The sequence below is a fragment of the Geotrypetes seraphini genome, chromosome 8, assembly GCF_902459505.1.
Source record: "Geotrypetes seraphini chromosome 8, aGeoSer1.1, whole genome shotgun sequence".
NCBI lineage: Eukaryota > Metazoa > Chordata > Amphibia > Gymnophiona > Dermophiidae > Geotrypetes > Geotrypetes seraphini.
In genome coordinates this window covers 159,960,102-159,972,184 of record NC_047091.1, presented here as the reverse complement: position 1 = coordinate 159,972,184, position 12,083 = coordinate 159,960,102, and the positions used below count along the sequence as shown (strand labels likewise).

General features: G+C 43.1%; 1 protein-coding gene across 8 annotated transcripts in view; it reads right to left on the bottom strand.

Moving 5' to 3' along the window:
- Positions 1–12,083, bottom strand: part of SH2B3 (SH2B adaptor protein 3) — a 284,404-nt gene that overhangs the window by 232,929 nt on the left and 39,392 nt on the right. For 6 of the 8 annotated variants that reach the window (XM_033955826.1, XM_033955827.1, XM_033955831.1 and 3 more), the window contains exon 2: positions 6,454–6,620. The exons of the other annotated variants lie outside the window; for them this stretch is intronic. The gene's annotated coding sequence lies outside the window, so the exon portion shown is untranslated. The remainder of the gene's footprint in view (positions 1–6,453; positions 6,621–12,083) is intronic. 8 annotated transcript variants of the gene reach the window in all.

Genomic DNA, 12,083 nt, shown 5'->3' with positions numbered 1-12,083 from the left:
TTATTCCGTTCCCTGCTTCTACAATGGATACAATCTTTACTATTAGAGGGTCATTTCCCACAAGAACTCAGCAAAATCATCAGAAATCCGATATTAAAAGACCCCCAAAGGAACAACGGACCAACCATCCAACTACAGACCCATAGCGTCAATCCCACTGTACGTCAAGCTGATGGAAGGCCTCGAGGCAAAATCTTAACCTCATATCTAGACAAACAACTTACTCCACCCCACACAGTCTGGCTTCAGAGCCAACTACAGCACGGAGACCCTACTAGGAACACTAATGGACACCGCTAGACAATACCTCTGTACAGGCAAGAAAATCCTGCTCATACAACTAGCCTTTCTGCAGCCTTCGACCTGGTTGATCACGTCATTCTCATACAAACTCTAGACTTCATTGGAATCTCAGACAAGGTACTTTCATGGTTCAAAGGCTTGCTACAATCCAGAACCTACTGGGTCAATACACGCAACACTTAAATTAGATTTTTCTGAATCAGTCACTAATTCAATTGATGACTTAACCAACCTTTGGAATATAGCCATACAATCTACCATAAATAAACTTGCTCCAATACAAAATAAAACCATTTCTGTTCGTAAAATCCGTAATCCTTGGTTTACTACGGAACTCTTACTTCTCAAAAAAACAATTAAGATCTCTCGAGCAAATGTGGAGGAAAGACAAAACTCAAAATAATTTACTAACATACAATGAACATTCGAAATTCTATAAAGCAAAAATAAATCAAACTAAAATGAAATACTATTCCGATAAAATACTAAAAGCTAAAAATCCATCTCTTCTTTATACCATCCTAAACAATATAACACCGAATAATAAACAACAATGTGAATCAAATAGTACTGTTCCTACTGCTCAAGAACTCGCCGATTATTTTATCGAAAAAATCAACAACATTAGGAAAACTTTTAAAAATAACTTACAAATTACAAAGGATCTTGAACAGGTTAATCCAAACTCACTATTTTCTAAATGTTCAAAATTTAAATTACCTAGTTTAAATGAGATAGAAGCTACTCTTAAAACTCTGAATATCAAAGGCTCTAAGGCTGATCAAATACCACCACTAATTCTTAAACAATATTTTGACATCTTTGGACCTTTGATTTATATATTAGTTACAGAAAGTTTAAGCCAACATACTGTGCCCTTGGATTGGAAAAAATCATACATTCGTCCCATTATTAAAGATAAAAATATTGGTTACGAGGATCTATCCAATTATAGACCTATATCTAACATCCCATTTTTGGCAAAATTAACAGAAAAAATTGTTTTCAATCAAATTTCAGAGTTTGTAGAAAAAACTTAACGTGTTACATCCTAATCAAACTGGTTTCAGAGAGCACCATAGCACTGAACACTCACTGATTGGCATGACCACTTCTATCCAATATTTCTTAGATCATCATCAATCGGTGCTGTTAATTTCTATTGATCTTTCAGCATCATTTGATACGATTGATAATCAACTTCTTCTTAGCAGACTCCAATCTATTGGAATTACAGATGAAGTTCTTGCTTGGTTTACATCATATTTCATTGATCGCACCTCTACCGTTCTTTTCAAGGAATCTTCCTCCAAACTTACACAGATTGCACATGGGGTCCCCCAAGGATCTATTCTTTCACCCTTACTTTTCAATATTTTTCTTGCACCACTAATGACCTTATGCCAATCTTTAGGCTTTCACGTTTTTGCCTATGCTGATGATATCCAGTTACTTCATCCTCTAAATAATAATAATACAATTGAAATCTCAGCAATTAATGAAAAACTTGACCAAATTTATCATTGGCTAGATACAAACAGATTGGCTCTTAACATTAAAAAAACTAATGTTATGCTTTTTCCATGGAAGGATAGTTTTCCTCTTGTTACTCCTATCTCTATTCAAAATGTCTCCCTTCAATCAGTTAATAATATAAAAATTTTAGGGGTGATTTTCGATAACAAACTAAATTTTCACGATCATATAAGTAACATCATGAAAACTACCTTTTACAGGTTACGTAAAATTCGATCTATTTCTAAATTTCAATGTCCCAAATCACTTAATATCCTGATTCACTCTTTGGTGATGTTTAAAATCGACTATTGCAATTCTCTTTTCAAAGGAATTGCTTTACATGAAATAAAACGTCTTCAAATTATACAAAATGCATCAATTAAGCTAATAACCAAATCTAGAAAGTTTGATCATGTAACACCTCTTCTTAAAAATGCACACTGGCTTCCAGTTATTCACAGAATAACGTATAAACTTTGTATAATTACCTTCAAAACCCTTTATAATATGACCCCCGCTTTCTTATTTAAGTTATTAATTCCATATTCTGCAAAGAGAATTTTAAAACCTAATGAACAAAACTTATTGTCTATTCCTTCGTTGAAAATTATAAATACTAGACGACAATTTATTTTTTCATGTACTGCACCGCAGACTTGGAATGCTCTCCCTATATCTTTAAGGGAAGAGAAGGAATTTGGAAATTTTAAAAGTAACTTAAAAACATTTCTCTTCAAGGATGCCTTTGCAAACTAATTTTATTATCTTACTACCCTACGCTATTTTATTTTATTATATTTTTTATTTGTTATACTCTTGTATTTTCCCTTAATGTCTTCTCTTTACTTTAAAGAATTGTATTTCATTCCTCCTCACCTAATGTTATGAATATGTTAAATTGAGTGTAATTTTGTCCTTTAAGTATTTTTATTTATTGTATTGTCACCTAACAAATGTAAATTTTAAAATGTACATCGCTTAGAACAGGGGTGTCCAATGTCGGTCCTCGAGGGCTGCAATCCAGTCGGGTTTTCAGGATTTCCCCAATGAATATGCATTGAAAGCAGTGCATGCAAATAGATCTCATGCATATTCATTGGGGAAATCCTGAAAACCCGACTGGATTGCGGCCCTCGAGGACCGACATTGGACACCCCTGGCTTAGAAGTTTGATTAAGCGATTAATCAAGAAACCTAATAAACGTGAAACCAAATCCGAAACTTCTTTGACAGGAAACAATTCCTACTTTTGGTACAATCCCTTATCCTTAAACTAATAGACTACTGCAACATACTATACCTCCCATGTACAGCGACCATGATAAAACAATTACAAACTATACAAAATACAGCCCTAAGACTCATCTACTCATTGAAAAAATATGACCACATCACAGAAGCATACCATGACTCTCACTGACTCCCAATACAAGCAACAGTACACTTCAAATTCTACTGCCTACTATTCAAAGCTATTAATGGAGAAAGCTCAACCTACTTAGTACAGGCAGCGTCCCGTTGGACTGGAGGACGGCTAACGTCATTCCACTCCACAAGAAAGGCTCAAAGATGGAGACAGCAAACTACAGACCAGTGAGTCTAACATCGATAGTGAGCAAACTAATGGAAACTCTAATCAAACACCAACTAGATAAGATCCTGGATGAGGAGAATCTACAGGATCCCCGACAACATGGATTTACTAAGGGGAGATCCTGCCAATCCAACCTGATCAGCTTCTTTGACTGGGTAACGGGGAAGCTGGATATTGGGGAGTCCCTGGACATCGTGTACCTGGACTTTAGCAAAGCATTCGATAGCGTACCACACCGCAGGTTACTGAGCAAGATGAGTTCTATAGGATTAGGTGACACATTGACGAAATGGGTTGGGAGCTGGCTTGGAGGTAGGCTCCAAAGGATGGTGGTGAACGGCACCCCCTCCGAAATGACGGAGGTGATTAGTGGAGTACCACAGGGCTCAGTCTTGGGCCCAATCCTATTCAACATCTTTATAAGAGACTTGGCAGAAGGGCTTCGAGGTAAAATAACATTATTCGCCGATGACGCCAAACTGAGTAATGTAGTGGGCAAATGCACAACAGACGAAGATTCAGTGCCCGACAACATGATGCACGACCTACTCCTATTGGAGCGATGGTCTAGGACATGGCAACTCAACTTCAATGCCAAAAAATGCAAAGTTATGCACCTGGGCAGCCAGAATCCATGCAAGTCTTATACCCTTAATGGCGAGATCCTAGCAAAAACGGTAGCAGAACAAGACTTGGGGGTAATCGTCAGTGAGGACATGAAGTCTGCCAATCAAGTGGAGCAGGCTTCGTCCAAGGCAAGACAAATCATGGGCTGCATACGAAGGGGTTTCGTCAGTCGTAAGGCGGAAGTCATTATGCCATTGTATAGATCCATGGTGAGGCCCCACCTGGAATACTGTGTGCAATTCTGGAGGCCGCATTATCGCAAGGATGTGCTGAGACTGGAGTTGGTGCAAAGAATGGCCACCCGGATGGTCTCGGGACTCAAGGATCTACCATACGAAAAACGGCTTGACAAATTACAGCTATACTCGCTTGAGGAGCGCAGAGAGAGGGGGGACATGATTGAGACGTTCAAGTATCTTACGGGCCGCATCGAGGCGGAGGAAGATATCTTCTTTTTCAAGGGTCCCACGACAACAAGAGGGCATCCGTTGAAAATCAGGGGCGGGAAACTACGAGGTGACACCAGGAAATTCTTTTTCACTGAAAGAGTGGTTGATCGCTGGAATAGTCTTCCACTACAGGTGATTGAGGCCAGCAGCGTGCCTGATTTTAAGGCCAAATGGGATCGGCACATGGGATCTATTCACAGGGCAAAGGTAGGGGAGGGACATTAAGGTGGGCAGACTAGATGGGCCGTGGGCCCTTATCTGCCGTCTATTTCTATGTTTATGTTTCTATGTTTCTACTGGAATAACCGACTAATTCAATCCTCTTCATCCAGGCACAGGAGAACCCACTCACTTTTCACACACCCACAATCTAAAAATGTCAAACGAAAAAAACTATATGACAACCTAATAGCCACCAAAGCAGCTAAACTGGTCAGACAAATCACCATTATGTTGTCATCGACCACAGACTACAAAACCTTCAAGAAAGACACTAAAACCCTACTCTTCAAAAAATACATAAAACCTATCTAATACGACCAGTTCCTACCTAAACCCCACCTGCCCACTCTACACCCTTAATATACTCTAATATGCTTCTAACTACCCAACTAATGCTAAAATGCCTCTATTTATCCAACACTTACCACCTTAAGATCTTGACAACTCTTTGGTAATTCTTATGACATCGCTTATGCTATTCCTGAAAACTTTTATGTAATCCGCCTTGAACCGGAAGATATTGGTGGAATAGAAATCACTAATGTAATGTAATGTAATTAATTCTGTTGTGTGATGATCTTTTTCCAGTTGAACAGCAGATGAAGTTTGAACTGATACCCCAGATTCTTACTACTGTTTACATCTGCTTTTCCATTTTAAGAAAATGTGGAAGTTGCATACTACACTGGATTCAGCTGACTAGTGAACACAGAACATGTTTCATAACTAGCTGCTTGGATAATTCCAATGAGCTGTTGATTTAGCCTCCTAAATATACCCATAGCCTACAACTGGTTCAGATCTTAACAGACTACACTATAGTGGACTATAGGAAGCAGCGACTCTTATATCCAAAACCTATACTGGTTTTACAGGTGTAATTTGGGATGGAAATAGGGGGAGTCCTCCCAAATAATATTGGTGCCCGTGCTAATTAGTCCCCCTTCCTTCCATTGCTCATGTGTCTTCCTTACCTCCCCCTCCAAAAAAAAAAAAAGTAAACAAGCAAGCTAAACAAATGACTGGTTTCCAACTGATAGGTTTCAAATTTAAGAGCAAAAATAGTGCAACAAAACACATCTAATTGAAATGTGCACATGGGAGTCATGACAGTGTCTTTTGATATTTCAAAATCAAAAGCACAGTTCTACAGGATTAAAAAAAAAAAAAAAAAAGAATGAATACAGAATGCAAAGATCTACACAAGTTACAGCTTCTTTGAAGAGCCACATTTCAATATTTTTGTTGTATCTTTTCAAGATAACCATTATTGAAAGACATCATCTGTATTGCTGCAGAAATTATTAAAAGCTTGCATTGTAAAACAGAAATTAAGAGAAAAATGAAAACCTATCTACAGTAAATTACATGCAGTGAAAATGCTGAATCTGAGATAACCAGAAGCATATCAGCTTAAAACAGTTTATGGATTAGACATTTTTAACGGAACATTACAGGAGAATAACTTTATAAAAAAATTAAAAAAAAGGCTGCTACTCAAATTCTTGTTTGTTGGAAAACAAAATATTGGTGTGATGTCACCAGGAATGTACATTTTCAACAAGCCTTCTCATTAACACGGGTCATCTTGATGCCTCTTCAAGAGTGAGGAAGGGGAGTAGGGGTTGGCATTGACACTCCTCCTTTCAAGAGTGAGAGAAGGGGGGGCCTTGGCACCATATCAATGTCTTGTTTTCCTTTTCTAGGGGGTGGAGAAGCTTATGCATCCTCCCAACTCACTTAGCTCAGTCATTTGCAGGGCTGGATTTCCCACTAAGCAGACTATGCAACTGCTTAGATGTGGCCACGTGAGAGTGGATGAAGAGAGAACTGCCACTGGAAGTCCACTCCTGTGGCTGCCTCTGTGTAGATATGACTTTCTTTTATATCAACTTTCAGATTATAATCTAAACAAGGAAGAGAAAAAATATCATTTGGATAGGAAATAATTAAAAAAAAAAAAATACACAACACACCCCCATCTCTATAGTCCCCCAATAAAAAAAGTTATTCACAAATATATATATATATAAAAAAGGAAATCCATAAAAAGGAAAAAAAATTTGCATAAACATACTTATGCAGAACACCCCGTTATCAATTCAGTTGTAATGACTCAGATTGCATCAAACCTATTGAATGGAGAAGGATCAGCTTCCAACAGGTTGAAAAGAAAAAAAAAAATTATATAGTTCTTAGGAACATTTTAACAGCTTTCTGAACTGTCTTAATAGAAGATAGTACATAATACACTGTAAAACAGTGGTCTCCCAACATTTTTCATGTAAAGGGCTGAAGTGTGAATACAAGAAAGCTCTGAGAGATACAAAAAGATTAAGCTTTCACATACTGCTAATTTTGTAAACCACCTTGACCTGCTTGTTCAGACTAGGTACTAAATAGAGAATGACACGAGGACAAATTTTTCTCCACCCCACGGAACTCCATTTTCCTGTCCCGGCAAGTTCTTTTCCTGTCCCTGCCCCATCCCTGCAAGTTCCAGCCTCATCTGCAAAAGCCTCAAACACTTTAAGATCATAAGTGTTCGAGGCTTGTGCGGTTAAGGAATGGGGCAGGGATGGGGAAAAATTTGTCCCAGTGTCACTCTAGTACTAAACATTAAAAATTAATACTAGAATTGATTCTACAACACGTCATTGATATATTTTATAAACTAACTTTATTTTGGATTGTTAACAGAAGCAAATTACTCGAGTATCTTATTTTTGGAAACACACTTAAACAGTGTAGTTAACTATATGAAGTGGGTAAGATTTCAAATCTTATTAATGTGTTAATTTCAGAGCATTTCAGCCAAATGTTTGAGGGCAGCAATGGAGAATTTTGGGAGCTACATGCAGCCCTGGGGCCACACATTGGAGACCACTGTTCTAGAAGCCATAGGTAATATGTAAAATATCCCCAAAATATTCTTGAGCATGTCTGAAGCAGAAATCGATTCTTATAAAAGGAAATTTATAAACCAAAATTTATAAACAAAAAGCAACAATTATTTTCAAAAATCAGGTCAATTTTAGATTTCAGCAAAAGATTCTCTCGCTGTAAAACAACACACACTTCCTAAGGATTCTACTGTAATTTCTTATTATGATGAGACACATTATCCCTCAGATTTTGTATATGGTACCCAAAATTGGGCACTGATCCAAGATGTGCATCCAATAAAATTGGCTAAAGTGCCAATTAGTACCGATAATTGGATGCCAATTGGCACTAGCCACATATTTTGCTACATGCCATTCTTTAACAATATGCACCCAATCTCGTAGCTTGAAAACCCAAAAAGGGGTGTGACCATGGGAGGTATCTGGGCAGGTCAGAGGCATACCTAAAATTTGTGTGCAGTGTAGCAGAATACCTGCAAAAGTTTACCCAAATTGGGTGCTATGAAAGATATGTACCTTGTTTCAGCAGGCATGTAAGTCCTGGTGCCAAAACTGGCACTATGTATTTTATAATGGGTGCTCACCTTTGAAAGCCAATTATAGAATAGCATTCAATGCAGATTTTTTTCCTATGACGATTTTTTAGCATCATCTACAGAATTTCCCTCTATATACATTAGTTTTAAAGGAGGAATTGATAAGAACTAAGTTTCCCATACACTTCTATGAGAAATTACACAATTGGCAAAGAGGAGAAAACAGTTCATTCAGGTCTCAATATCATGGCCCATAATTCCACATTAGAAATCTCCTCAGGAGAAGGAAGGAAAGTAGTTACCGTATTTTCACGCATATAACGCGCGCGTTATACGCGTTTTTACCTACCGCGCATACCCCTCGCGCGTTATATGCGTGAGCGCGGTATACAAAAGTTTTTAAACATAGTTCCCACCCCGCCCGACGCCCGATTCACCCCCCCAGCAGGACCGCTCGCACCCCCACCCCGAACGACCGCTCGCACGCGCTCCCACCCGCACCCGCATCCACGATCGGAGCAAGAGGGAGCCCAAGCCCTCTTGCCCGGCCGACTCCCCGACGTCCGATACATCCCCCCCCGGCAGGACCACTCGCACCCCCACCCCGAAGGACCGCCGACTTCCCGACAATATCGGGCCAGAAGGGAGCCCAAACCCTCCTGGCCACGGCGACCCCCTAACCCCACCCCGCACTACATTACGGGCAGGAGAGATCCCAGGCCCTCCTGCCCTCGACGCAAACACCCCTCCCCCCAACGACCGCCCCCCCAAGAACCTCCGACCGCCCCCCCGGCGACCCCCACGACCCCCCACCCCCCTTCCCTGTACCGTTGGTAGTTGGCCGGACAGACGGGAGCCAAACCCGCCTGTCCGGCAGGCAGCCAACGAAGGAATGAGGCCGGATTGGCCCATCCGTCCTAAAGCTCCGCCTACTGGTGGGGCCTAAGGCGCGTGGGCCAATCAGAATAGGCCCTGGAGCCTTAGGTCCCACCTGGGGGCGCGGCCTGAGGCACATGGGCCCAACCCGACCATGTGCCTCAGGCCGCGCCCCCAGGTGGGACCTAAGGCTCCAGGGCCTATTCTGATTGGCCCACGCGCCTTAGGCCCCACCAGTAGGCGGAGCTTTAGGACGGATGGGCCAATCCGGCCTCATTCCTTCGTTGGCTGCCTGCCAGACAGGCGGGTTTGGCTCCCGTCTGTCCGGCCAACTACCAAAGGTACGGGGAAGGGGGGTGGGGGGGTCGTGGGGGTCGGCCAGGGGGGTCGCGGGTCAGCTGGGGGGGCGGTCGGAGGTTCTTGGGGGGGCGGTCGTTGGGGGGGGGGGGGGGTTTGCGTCGAGGGCAGGAGGGCCTGGGATCCCTCCTGCCCGTAATGTAGTGCGGGGTGGGGTTAGGGGGTCGCCGTGGCCAGGAGGATTTGGGCTCCCTTCTGGCCCAACTACACAAAGGTACGGGGAAGGCGGGTGGGGGTGTCGTGGGGGTCGGCCAGGGGGGTCGCGGGTCGGCTGGGGGACGGGCGGAGGTTCTTGGGGGGGCGGTCGTTGGGGGGAGGGGGTTTGCGTCGATGGCAAGAGGGCCTGGGATCCCTCCTGCCCGTAATGTAGTGCGGGGTGGGGTTAGGGGGTCGCCGTGGCCAGGAGGGTTTGGCCTCCCTCCTGGCCCGATATTGTTGGGGAGTCGGCGGTCCTTCGGGGTGGGGGTGCGAGTGGTCCTGCCGGGGGGGGGATGTATCGGACGTCGGGGGGGCATCAGGCTTTCAGGATGGGGACAGACCTTCAAGGGGGGACAGGACTTCAAGGGGGGACAGTGCACGGAAAGTCAGGGGGGGTGAACGGAGAGTCGGGACAGCGCACGGAAAGTCAGGGCAGTGCACGGAAGTCAGGGGGGGTGAACAGAGAGTCGGGACAGCGCACGGAAAGTCAGGGCAGTGCACGGAAGTCAGGGGGGGTGAACGGAGAGTCGGGACAGCGCAAGGAAAGTCAGGGCAGTGCACGGAAGTCAGGGGGGGTGAACGGAGAGTCGGGACAGCGCACGGAAAGTCAGGGCGGGCGAAAGGAGCGTCGGGCATCATGCGCGGTATACCCGTGAGCGCGGTATACAAAAGTTTTTGTACATATCATCATGATTTCTGCGCGCTATACCCGTGTGCGCGTTTTACACGGGTGCGCGTTATTTGCGTGAAAATACGGTAATCTTTAGGCATGTGTTAAAATTTCCTAGTTTCTATAACAGAAGAGTCCACAAAAAAAACAGGAGCTTCCAATACCCGTATATCTACAGATGGAACTGTTAGCTCTTTCTCAGAGCTTCTTTCCCTCTTTCATTGGCAAGTGGTTCTCGATGCTCTGGCCACCCCCACCACACACTAACTACATTGATTAAAGTTCCAGCAGGCAGAATATCAAGAAAAACAACAAGTTGAGTCTTCCTTTACGCTTCTTGCAACTATATCCATTGGTGGAATTTTAGAGCTCGACTGGAGGCCACGTATGTTATTCATAGGGCTTACACAAATTAAGCTGGTGCTTGTTCTTTACCTTTTGACTATGTTTGACCACGTATCACCCCAGCACCTGCTCTTATAGTGCTGGTTGCTAACAAAAGCGACATCGGCACCAAATCAACTCCCCTTTACTAAACTGCGATAGCGGTTATTAGCGCAGGGAGCCGCACTGAATGCTCCACGCTGCTCCCGACGCTCTTAGGAACTCTATGAGCATCGGGAGAAGCATGGAGCATTCAGCATGGCTCCCTGCGCTAAAAACAGCTATCGTGGTTTAGTAAAAAAAAGGGGGGGGGAGCAAGTGAAGCAGATCTTCTAGATTTCACACAAACAGGAAGACCATCAATAACTGCCTGCAGAACTACATTAAAATTACAACCAGATGGGGGAAAATACCATAGCAGGAATTCCCCAGAGCTGGTTCTGGTGACAATGTAAAGCCTACTAGTCACATGACTTCAGGGTAGGGTGGGGGAGAAACTTAAGGAGTTAAATTCACCATTTATTACATTGACAGTCCTTGGGTGAGGTCACATACCATGGCTCCTTCTAGAGCTATATTATTATAGCCCTAGTCCTACCACAAATTAGTAGTATTGATGGATGAGTTTCCTCTCCCCAGATAGTTTCAATTTTATTAGGATTTTATATACCGCCTATCAAGGTTATTTCAGCGGTTTTTACAATCAGGTACTCAAGCATTTTCCCTCTCTGTCCCGGTGGGCTCACAATCTATCTAACGTACCTGGGGCTATGGAGGATTAAGTGATTTGCCCAGGGTCACAAGGAGCAGCGCGGGGTTTGAACCCACAACCCCAGGGTGCTGAGGCTGTAGATCCAACCACTGCGCCACACACTCCTCAGATATTGTGATTCATGCCAGTTCTGCTCAGTGGGCAGCAGCAGCAACCACAAAAACAATGAGAGGGGTAGGAATTATTAGGAAAGGAATGGAAACTAACAAAAAATATCTCCATCACGCCATGATATAACCTCATCTTTAGTACATGGAGGGCCATTTTTGATACGAGGTCTAAATCTGGAGTTTAGACGTTTTGTGAAACACGCACAAAAATTCAGTAGCAAACATGCCCATTTTCAAAACTGCAAACATTATCTTGGGGTTCAAAAATGGAAACATTTGCGTTCAGTGCATCTATGTTTAGGAACTATTTGTGTGAGTGAGAGTGAGAGAGAGTGAGAGAGAGAGAGACAGAGACAGAGAGAGAGAGAGAGAGAGTGTGTGTGAGAGAGACAGAGACAGAGAGTGTGTGTGAGAGAGAGAGAGAGAGAGTGTGTGAGAGAGAGTGAGTGAGAGAGAGAGTGTGTGAGAGAGAGAGTGTGTGTGAGAGAGAGAGTGTGTGAGAGAGAGAGAGACTGAGACTGAGAGTGAGAGAGAGAGTATGTGTGTACGGGTGTACCGTAG